This window comes from Schistocerca piceifrons, chromosome 7 (assembly GCF_021461385.2).
Source record: "Schistocerca piceifrons isolate TAMUIC-IGC-003096 chromosome 7, iqSchPice1.1, whole genome shotgun sequence".
Classification (NCBI taxonomy): domain Eukaryota; kingdom Metazoa; phylum Arthropoda; class Insecta; order Orthoptera; family Acrididae; genus Schistocerca; species Schistocerca piceifrons.
Window position 1 is genome coordinate 84,861,986 of NC_060144.1, and position 12,523 is coordinate 84,874,508.

Sequence of the window (12,523 nt, forward strand, 5' to 3'; positions counted from 1 at the left end):
TACAAAAACTGACACACAGTAAATATTAATGGTTACAAAATACACCTACAATACATTACAGTTATGATAACTGAGCCAGTCCTCAATATTTCTTAAATTGAAATCATAATCATGTTACATATTTAAATAAAGACATAATTTTATTCAAAAGTTCACATTTATAAATTGCAATGTTCTCTTTATTACACAAAGATCCTCGTAAATGACAAAATGAGTTTGGCATGGCAAATAATTCATTGGCATACAAATACTTATCTTAATGAATTGGAGGTGACAATGTTTGTTGATGAAATCAACACCTCATTCTTATTTGCTACAAGTGTCCTGGGGTTGCTTCAGGATAATCTGTATTCTAATGTAAATCACATATTTTCCCTTTTTGAAATAACTTCTCAACAAACAAATTTTTAAATCTTCCTCATTTATCCAAAAGTAGTCTTGTAACACATTGAACTACATTGAGACCCAACATATACTGAATTAAACAGTCGCAGGCACACTTTTATAAATTTTTGACAATGAGTATGGTTTTTAATTCCTTAAAAAACTTATGATATAATCAAAATTTTATAATCCAAGAAATTTCACTACAAAATTCACTTAAAATTTATTCAGCAATTTTTCTCCCTTTCTTCTTTCTATTTATTCTCTCTTTTAAAAGAAGTCACAAAACCTTCCACATTTACCTTTCACTTCTGTTAAATAACAGTTTTCTTACTTAGTTAGGGATTTAACATTCACCCACCAGAACTGGAACATTAATTAGAATAATCACCCTTTCAGTAAATAGAAATGTTTGAAACTGATATCTGTTTACAAAAATTATGGAAATTAAATGACTTACAAAAGAATATTATCCATTTTTAACTTCTTCATTAATGGAATAATGAATATAAATAACAGAAAAACTACAGAGACATGGTCATAATTAAAAAGTACCAATGCAATGCTGTGAAGAAATATAGGGATTGAAAGACTAACTATGAAAAATGAAATATACACATTCTGTAAATATCGGTCTATTACAGAACAATATACAGACATATTCAAATTATTATACTCAAGTACTTTAAAATAAATACAGAGGAAGAGCAGGTCACTCAGATCCCATTCAGATGTACTTAGTTTTTAACCTTCCTCAACCTATACCTATCTCCACACTGAACAAGGAACTAGTTGCTCCAAAATCTAGGACAATGTCATGTACTTTTATATATATTAACAGCACTAAGTGTCTCACCTTCTAAAGGTAAGTAATGGTCACCAATTCCATCTCATTACTTTATAATTATTATTCCATATTTCAATTAAATTTTCTTTCAGTCATGCTTTTGTTGTAATTGTTGATTCCTTGACTTTTCTGTTAACAAACTTGGGCCATAAATATGAAATCCTGAATCAGATAAAAATCTGAAGAAGTTTTTATAAAGTACATACTATGAAATGAAAATATGATGACTGTTAACAGATGATCAATGATGAACAGCAAAGGAAAAATTTGTTTCCTCAATTAATCTTAATTAAATACCTAGCTTTGACCACTCATGAATAGTCCATTCCTGTAGTATTTTGGCCGATTGAAGTCTTTTGTTTTTCGCTGCTCATGTGGTCTGGCATTTCCTTGGATGAGAAGCATTTAATCCAACTCAGAACAATCTCTTCATTATGATTATGAGTCTACAGATTTTTGAGGCAAATTTTTACAAGTTCCTACTTTGTTCTAGGGAAAATTTTCCTTCTTTGTCCACACTTCCCTAGTGATTGCTCCTTGCACTTACCATTATGTCCAAAGAAATTTTGATTCTGCTAGGAGTCTTTTAAAAAATGTAAATAAGTTATACAGAACTGCAACCAGTCACTTTTTTTTTAATAATAATGCTTTATTCCATGAACTGGTTTTCAAACCCTTTCAGGTTCATCTTCAGATGGTTTCGGGAGGATCCGGGAAGTTACATCATTACTGGTAGTAGCATAATGCTGGGTGCTGGTTCTATGGCAGAAAGATGGGTCACGCTTTACTCTTATCGCCATGACTATAGCATATCTGTTGATATGGATGTAAATTTAGCTTTTACTTACTGCGACAGTATAGGCAGTTTTTTTCATATTTTCTTACTACATATACTTCATTGAAAAGCAATGAAACACTAGCAAATTTTGGGATAAAACTCTGGTCTTACTCATAATCACAGAATGAGAAACACCAAATCAGCTTCCTCTGTTCACATGTAACAAATTTATCAGCTACCAAAATGAAAAAATTAAGAAATAAAATGATAACATATTCAGGAAATTCTTACAACACATCTGAAGTTAAAATATTATGCTTTGTTTACAACACTGTTTGCATTTTTAAATTGAAAATCAATAGTGTATAAAACGGTCCAGCAATCAGTTGTATAGTACCTTTATTGAAAGAGAACAGCAGAGATTTTTCAAAGAAAGAAGTAATACAGTGTAAAAGCAAGAAAGTAAAATTTCTGCTGTTGCCTGTCTGTAAGAGAACTGTCTAGTAGTGGCTATTAATATAGTGTGTTTCCACACTTTTACCTTTATGGTGGTTTGAACTCTGCTGGCACCACTTTCAGTCAGGTGTCTGTTGAGGAACGGCAGCCCATTCTTCCTCAAGAGTCGAAACCAGAGAAGGTAGTGAGGTTGGATGCTGTGGTCTGGAGAAAAGTCACATTCTAGCTCATCATTAGGACTCTCAGCAGGCCAGTCCATTTGAGGGATGTTAATGTCCACAGAACATTGCTGCATAGATGCATATGACAGAGTGTGCTGTCATACAGGTATAATCATCATATCCAAACTGTTCCTCTGTTGTATTCAGTACACAATGCTGTAAAATGTGTTCATTTCCTTCTTCATTTAACATTTTCTTAAGAACAATACAGGGACCACATCCTAATCTCAAAAAACACTCGCATGCTGTAACACCACCTCCTCTGTATCTCACTATTGGCACTACAGTGCATACAGCGAGACAAGAGCTCTCACAGTTGTCGCGGCCTTGGCACATGTGCTTCGTGCATCCGCAACGGCCAGTCAGATTGTGAGTTATTGTTTACCTTACTGCGGCAACACCCCCGTGTTGTCATAGTGCTGGGCGACTGCTGCCGTCTCGCTGCCCGTCCGTGTCGATTACTGGCAACAGCACTGCCAGCTGTCAGAGCTCTTCTCTCGACGTATGTAGTATACATGTGATGGAAGGTTAACATACTCCAGGTGTTTGCCAAACCAAAATGGTTCCATAGTATTGGCACATTGACTCATTTCCAGTCATCCGCTGTCCAGTGGCATTGTTCTTTACACCACTTCGAGCATTGATTACCATTTTGGTTCCAGAAATGTGTGGTTTACAAGGAGTTACTCGACTATTATACCCCATTGTTTTTAACTCCCCATGCACAGTCATTGTGCTATCTGGACTGCTGATAGAACTTTGGAACTCACAAAGAATGGCTTCGTCTGATTTTTTTTTATCTACTTGGTATCGGTTTAGCTGTGGTTGTTCCTTCGTGTTTCCATTTCACAACCATGTCACCAACAGTTAAACTGGGCAGTTTTAGAAGGTTTGAAATGTTCCTGTTGGATTTGTTACTCAGATAACATCCAATGACTAGCCCATTTTCGAAGTCAGAGAGCTGTGCTGGGTGGCCACCATTTTGCTGTTACTGTTTCTCTACTGATTTATTTTTATTTATTTATATCCAATAAATCCAATACAGTGAGACATTTTCATGGATGTAAGATGTGTCAGAGTATTACAAATTATACAAAAGGAACACATTAAAAACCCTCTGGCAAGAGGAGTTATAGGTATAAGACAAAATACACTTTAATGGTTATAGACAAAATTACACTTAAAACAGTTAAAATAAAGGTAGGTCTTAATAGCTACATAAAAGACATAGTAATGTTAACAATGATGCCAACTATCATAATGCATAAGAGTACACCATATTTAATTAAAAGAAAAAGTCAATTAGAGTTAATGCAATTGAAATATTCTTCAACCAAATAAAAGGAATTATCTATTAGATAGTGTTTGGGCTGTTATTTAAATTTGGGAAGCTCATGGACAAGTGATTTCAGTGATGGTGGGAGAGCACTGGACACCTTGCAGCTCATGTAATGGACTCCTTTCTGTACATAGGATGGTCACAAGTTTTTCCTAGTGAAATTCCCTGATATTTCCCTCATTTCCAGACAAGTTTTAGCATTTCTCCCTGACAAATTTTGAGATCTCAGTGGTAAGTAAAGACATAAGTTGACAAAAAATGTAAGGACTTCTGTATTTCTCCCCCATGCAAGCAAAAATCTTAAGTATTAACATCAACACATTTTGTAATGAACTGTTTTTAGATGAAGAAAGCAAGCCAAATGGTATATGTGTTTCATTAAGACCACTGTTGTTATTTTATTCCAACAAAATGAAACACATTTGGTGACAAATTCCTTGGAGTTGCAAGACAGATTTAAAATACCTTCACTGATTTCAGAAGTAACCTCAGAAAAAAGTAGGCCTCTTGAAAGAGGGAAGAGTTGTGTAAACCAACACTACAGGTGGCCACCAATAAAATGTTAGTTCTACTATGTTCATTATAGTTGGTTATTACCCACTGTGTTATGTCTATTATTTTACAGGTATTGTGTGAATTTTCTTTTGAGAAGTGTATGAGTAGATAGTGTACAAACTGCCAGCAACTGCCACAATTTTCTTCTTCTTATCGTTCATACTTTTTAATATATAAATTAGTTTCAAAGTGGCAAAATGTACTAGAATAATTAAAATGTCTATAAAACACCACACTGTACAATCTACTTGTGGTGAGACAGCCACAATTCCTGAAATCCATTGCCCATGGCCTCTGGCCTGGCAAGGAGCACTGAAGTCCTGGGTGCTTGGATAAACCAAAAAAATGCACCACCTTATGCCACACACAAACATATCCAGCCTGCAGGCAGATCAGTGAGACCAGATCCGACGGGCAGGGCTTACACATTTGTGGGAAATGATGGGCTTCAGATCAGCAGGCCCGATCTGTTACAGATACCCGCAGAAATAATCTGCAGTTTTGGCCCATCGTGGAAGTCCACTCCTGTGGGCAGCTATTCACATTTCATAGACACAATGTTGATGAAATGAGACTGCGGTGATCAATCCGTGCAGCAGATAACTTGCGCAAATACTCGCGGAGCCACAGACAGGCATGTAGAAAAGACACTCTCACAACTAAACCGTCGGCCATAGCTTTTGCCAGAAAATGAGAGCACATTCACACATTCACGAAATCACTCAAGACACAACTCATGAACATATGACCACTGTCTCCAGCTGCTGCGTCAACAATTTCTGAGAATCAGATCCAAACAAACCATTCCTCACACCCCCTGCCTCTCGTCGGCAGCTGCTAGGCTAGTGATAAGAAGTGGTGGCATCAATGACTGCAAGCTGAGGGGAGTGGTAGGAAGGGGAGAAGCAGTAAGAATGAGGGAGTAGGAAGTGGTAAATGTACTCAGCTGCATACAGCCAGCAACAATGCATGACATCTCAGTGAACAAACCATTTCATCTACTGAGGCAAAAACATGATTTTTCCAGTGTTTCTTTTTTCAAATTTCCATGATTTTTCTTGATTTCCCTGACACATCTGAAATTTCCTGATATTTCCCTGATTTCTAGAACTTGTGGCAACCATGGTACAATACTAAGGTTTTTTAATTCATAATGGAGGTCCACTTCCTCCTGGCAATGTGGGTATGGTATGAATCATTAGTTTTGTATAGTTGCTCATTTTTACTATTGAAACTAAACAGGGAGTAGATATATCGCCATGCAGTTGTCAGTATCCCTAATTTTAAAAAAAGGTTTCTATACGAATGTCTAGGCTTGACTGCACTCATTATCCTAATAAATCTCTTCTGGACAATGAATTTCTTTTTTGGAAAGTGGCTGATAACCCTAGAAAACTATGCCATACAACAAAGTGCACGGAGGTAACTAAAATAAGGCATTTTTGTGGTGTCTCAGTCACAGACAGTGGAAATAATACAGATAGCAAATGTTGCTAAACTGAGTTTTTTGAGAAGCTGTAAAATATGTTCAGACCATTTTAGATTGCTGCCAATGTGTACACCCAGAAACTTGGGTGACTCAACTTGTAGTAACTCATTACCACTACATTTAATACTTAAATGATCCTCAACTTTTTTGCTTGCTTGGAAATGAATTAACTGGGTCTTGTTAACATTTAGCGATAATACAGAACTCCCTGCCTCCTCCTTTACTCTCCCTATTGCGACATCAAAAATGGTTCTGAGCACTATGGGACTTAACTTCTGAGGTCATCAGTCCCCTAGAACTTAGAACTACTTAAACCTAACTAACCTAAGGACATCACACACATCCATGCCCGAGGCAGGATTCGAACTTGCAACCGTAGTGGTCGCGTGGCTCCAGACTGTAGTGCCTAGAACCGATCGGCCACCCCGGCCGGTTTATTGCGACATCCAGTGGTCAGTTCTGCATTAAATAGGGGTGTCCATATAGTTTTGATCAGATAGTGTAGGTATTAGTGAGAAGTAAGCCATCGATGTGAAGTGCAATACCAATGGAACACCAGTGTTGACAATTGGCATACAATGACCTGCTTATGCATTATGGTGGTACCTGCCTGGTAACCAATATTTATTACCTGTTCCTATCTCACCATATTAGGTGCTGCTGGAGTGGCCACTTTTTGAAGTAATATAGTGTTAAAACCTCAATCCAAATAATATTGTTTAAAACTTTGTTTTATATATCAAAAATATTTGTTCTCTTTATGCTCTGACTAAATCAAAGTAGGATCATAAGGTTCATATTAGGACATGTCAATTAAGTCATTAATGGACATGTCAATTAAAACGTTTGTCAAGTGGTTTAGGTTTTGCTGTGTGGCATTATGAGTCAAATAATCTCACATTGTGTGCTGTGATCTTGTGTTCTATGTTTGGTTGGCTGTTTACTTTGGAAGCTTTCCAAGTTTTTTTTTAACATGTCGCTGCCTGTGTCTGTATCCTGTGTGGATTTTAGTATGCCTTTTGGTTTTCTTCACTGAGATTAGTGCTGAAGGTGTCTGAAGTTCCTAAAGATTGGTATCTAGTAAGTACAGATTTATTGATTTCATCCATCATAAATGCTGCTTTTCTAAACCCTCCAACTATGTCTACAATGATTTAAACGACAAAATGCTGCACCAGTTTCATTTTTCGTGTATAACACAGGGGGTACAGGAATTAATTTCCAGTTTCAAGTGTTGTGGTAGTTTACATTTGTATTGTGATGACTGCAGGTTATTTTAAGGATGTCACACCCTGGCTGTTGAGGACTAAATCCTTCTGAGACTGAGGTTAGTTAATGCTGCTGGCGCACCATTTATTTTTTTCATGGGGGTGTCCTGCCTACTTGGGTTGGTAGTGTTGTCCTGGCTCAAGCCATTATGTTATCAGTCTTTGCCAAATTCTATGTGGTGGAATTCCTCATCCTGGTATTTACCTTACAGCTAGGGGAAACCACCAAAACCACAGTTGGGTTGGTGCTGGATTTTCTATTCATGGCAAATTTCACTTGTGTCTTGTAGTTGTTACTGTGTTTTAGATAGATAGTCAGATCTCTTGCGAATTTCTAATGTTGGAGTTCTATTCTGTTGATTATTCTAATGGTATATGTGTTGTGGCTTGGCAAGACAGCCAAGCCACTATGAGATAGCCAATAGGCACGCGTTTAAGCTCACGCAGGCTGGCGTGAGGTCTGGAACTGTTAAAGGAATAGAGACTAGCAAAATAGGTACGTAGCTTCTGGAATACTTAACTTTAATCCATAATTGGTAAACATTGGTCTGACGGTACATGCATCATAAGATAAATAGCAAATGATAATGGCGCCTTGCTAGGTCATAGCAAATGACGTAGCTGAAGGCTATGCTAACTATCGTCTCGGCAAATGAGAGCGTAATTTGTCAGTGAACCATCGCTAGCAAAGTCGGCTGTACAACTGGGGCGAGTGCTAGGACATCTCTCTAGACCTGCCGTGTGGCGGCGCTTGGTCTGCAATCACTGATAGTGGCGACACGCGGGTCCGACATGTACTAACGGACTGCGGCCGATTTTAAGGCTACCACCTAGCAAGTGTGGTGTCTGGCGGTGACACCACAATATGCATTGTATTCCGTTGGTTATTGAATTTGAATCTGGGTTCTAGGTTATTCCTACAATTGGGATATCCTGTACTGGTTGAGTATGTATTTAGATCACAATTTAGTTTCTTGGTTAGCTCTATTCCTAAACTCAGGTACGTGGGAAGAATGGTCAGGGCAGCTATGGTGGATCGTTTTACTTCATTTCACTGATCTGTGGGGATGGAGAGAGTTTTGTGTAACACTTCACTTCACTGAATTCTTCTCTAACTTTTTCAATTAGCTCCATATTAATGGGGAATGTCCTTTGAACTGAGTGTGTGATGAAATATGGTGGAGGGAAGGGGGGGGGGTAAGGGTATATGTATTGAGTTATTATGAAGTCATAGATTGGCCTACAGATCAGGTCTTTCATAATCCCTTCCCTACCTACTCTGTTCAGTCCATACTTGGCACATTCTGGTGTTATCTTATCCAGGATAGGTCAGGTATTAGTGGCCTCGCACACTAGTTTGTTCATTTTTGTGTAGAGTAGATTTCCTGCTAGTCTTAAGTTTCAGTGGTCAAATGCAACAATTCTATCATATTGAGCTTTAGAAGCTGTCCTCAAGCAGGCACCAAATTCAAGGATTGGTGTTACGAAAGTTCTGTAAGTGTGTAGCACTGCATCTGGGCTAGGACCCCCAAATTTAAAACTGATTAGTTTCACTAGGTTCATCCTTCATTTGGACTTGTTTATTATCTCATCTGTGTGATTTTTCCATGACTGTAGAGTTGAGGGTCATCCCTAAGTGTATGGCACTCTGGACAGGGTTCATACACTTCTGCCATGTAATTATGGAGAGGTCATCCAGTTTTAGCCTGGCACTTTGTGCTAAATTCCGATGCCTGAAAAGCAGCAGCTGGCTTTTTGATGGATTGAGTTTGATGCACCACTGGGCCATCCATTGTTCTAGTTGGGGGATGTATGACACCATTATGCTTTTTGCTTCCTTTTACAAATGTGCTGAGCACCAGTAAGTGGTGTCACCGGCATAGAGGACGAAATGTTCGTTCTACCTGTTAGGGTGTGGGATGTCTGCCATGTATAGGCTGTAGAGTGTGGGTGAGAGAATTGTGCCTGTCACTACTCCTGCTACGAGGCAGAATTTGTTGGAAAGTTTGTCTCTACTCGATACCTCCACTGTTCTGTTGGTTATTATAGAGTTTGTGAGGTGTACAAAGCATGGAGGGAAATTCTGAATGGCCATTTTGAATGTCAGTCCATGGTGCCACACCTTGTCAAATGCTCATTCAATATCCAGGAATAGTGCCATATGCAGTCACCTCTGTTTCGAACTTCTGATGTGGTGCTGATTAGTCTAATGATAAGGTCCATTGTAGTGTGCTCTTGTCTGAATACTGTTTGCTCAGGTTGGAGAATTTTTAATTTGTTGATAAATTGTGGATCCTGTTGTTTATGATTGTTTCAAATGTCTTGCCTATTACTGGGAGGAGCGAAATTGGGCGGTATGAGGTGGGCAAAGTCAATGGCTTACCAGGTTTGTGAATCATGATAATGGTCACCTCTTTCCACTATTTTGGCACTATTCCTAGATTAAGCACAGCACTGAAGAGGCGGTGTAAGGTTGGAAGGAGTGGAGTAGCCGTGAGTATTTTCCTGGTGATTTATCCCTGCCAGGTGCTGCAGTCTGTTTGCCAGACAAGAGTATGAACACAATTCCCTCTTCAGTGATTGGCACCAGGAGCTCTGCTTGTTTTTTGTGGGAGATGTTTGGGTGTTGAGGATGCTGTTAAGATGTTCTTCAATTTTTCTAGCAAATGTGTCACTGAACAGAGGATCAGTGGAGTGACTATGAACCTCCTTCAGGACCTCACTGAATACCTGCGCCTTTTGGTGGATGTCGACTGTAATGCCTTGCGGGGTGACGAGAGCAGCACTGGGGAAGTTGCTGCCAGGAGCTCCAGAATTTTGGTGGCTCTCTGGGGTTTAGTTTGTCACATTCCCTTTGACAGCAGTCTGCCCTCCAGCATTTCAGGTTTTCTTTAATAGATGCGTTGAACCTATACCACTCATTCTTTAAGGTAGCATCACCCATCCTTTTAAACTGCCTCAGTAATTGTCTCTTTAGTTTGATAGTGGATAAGATGTTTCGCGGTATTGACTCTGTTTTGTTCCTGATTGTTTTGGTGGGGACAGCTTCCTCAATAGCCAGCTCATTTGCAGAAACTATTTGGTCATTAAAGTGTTCTAAGTCATTTGCCGAATTGATGTTAATGGTTGGGAATTTTCTCTCTAGGATACTGGCGAATTTTTCCCACTTCTTACAGATTTTGAATGTTTTGGGGCCGAGAGCCATGGTGTTGAATAGAAGGGGAATATGGTCACACCCTATGCTTGGACCAACTCTGCAGGCAGTGCAGTAATTCATCAGTGTTGCACTGCAAAAGATGTGGTCCAATACGGAGGAACTGACATGAGTGACAAAAGTGGGAGAGTCATTATGCAGCCACGCTAATGGTGTCATCATTGAGTTCTTCCAGAGCCCTGGCTTTTGCTGTTGTGATTCTGTCGTCTAAGGCATGGCTTCTGGTATTGAAGTCACCCATTATGATGCATCTGACGTGGGATATTGTATGGCTATGAGTTCATGAGAGAAGGCCATTTGGGGGTTAATATAAGGTTGCTATAGTTATTGTGCCATGTATTGGCGTGTCTATTTTTATGGCCACAGCGTGAGGGTGGTTGAAGTGCTGTGGTAGATCGAGACATAACACTGGAATATCCTTGTGGTGAAAGATTGCCGCACCTCCGAGGCTCGGACTGGCCTGCTGCGATCTGTGGCATATCGTGTTTTTTAATTGTTGGATATGTTAACCTGCTCTAACCTCTATGATTCCTAGGATGTTGACCCATTCTTTGTCCACCAGACTCTATGCCAGAGGTTGTTTCCTATTGAACTCATAAGCTTTTATGAGCACAATGATGACTGGTGACGTCCTGATGCTAGCTGTCATCTTGGTGCACAGTTCCTAGACTGGGGGGACTGTGGGCGTTATGCTTGGTTTGAATTTGGTGAATAGCATGTGGGATTTGTTCTTGGTGACACAGATGACCAGTTTTCTTCTGAAGAATCCCTCAGTAACTGAGGTCATGGCTTTTGTGATTAGCTCTCATCTGTCTGGAAGGATGTTGTGGAGAGCAGTTGTGATTGTGCGGACCGTGTCCTCCTGGTGGATAGGTTCTTCAATGAAGGTTTCTGTGGATTTGGACTTTGGTGCTTCTGCCTTGGAGGTATCAACACATTTGATTGGTTCTGCAGTTTCTAGTGACAGTGGCTGCTTTAGACTTGGGGAGCATGAGTGGAAGACTGGTAGGTGTTTTTCGCCACAGTTGTCACACCTTTCTTCCTCAGCTTGGCATTCTTTGGCTAACTGGGGTCCAGGGCATATGCTGCATTCTAGCTGGTTGTTGCAAGTGTCTATGGGGTGGTCAAATTCATAGCAGCGAGTGCATTGGGTGGGTTGAGCTGTTCTCAGTCTTGATGGCTCTACTGTGTATACATAGTAGTTAAAGCTGAAGTGGTGGAGGAACAGATCGTCATGGGTGTACTGATCATGTGTAAATACATGGATCATACTTGTTGGCTTGTTATCACTATGGCCAATGACTCTTGTCGCTTTGATAACTGAATATCCTTGGGGGTTTAATTCTTCCACGACTTTGGCACCCGAAACATTGTCTTCAATGTTTCTAATGATGACAGTAAGGATTGGAGACCTTGGTTTCCTAGATGGTCTTGGCTGGTTGGGTCTTCGTGGAGGCAGCAGCCTTATATGCACCCCTGGAAAACTATTTATGAGGAACTTCTGCTCCATGTATTCCTTGAGGTTGGCGCGAGTGCTTTTTATAATCGCCTCACTCTTTCACGTAATGCTGATGTCAGTTACCTCTCGGCTCAGAGCCATCTTTTTCGGCTCGAATGTTACTTTGCTCAGGTGGGAGGATTTTTAATTTGTTGATAAATTGTGGATCCTGTTGTTTATGACTGTTTCAAATGTCTTGCCTATTACTGGGAGGAGCGACATTGGGCAGTATGATGTGGTTTTGGGAGTTCATAGAACATCATGCTCATGGGTTCACGGTTGGGATTTTGGGTTGGTATTGTCTTTGTGTTGGTTGGAGTTGGTGGTCTGTTGCTGGTTTTTCCCGTCTGTGGGAGTTCGCTACAGCTTTTCATTGGAGGCAGTGTATGCATGTTTTCTGATGGATGGGTGGAGTTCGCTGCTGGCAACTTTGGTGTATGATGCTCTTCTTATGCCAGGTATGGGGGAGAGAAT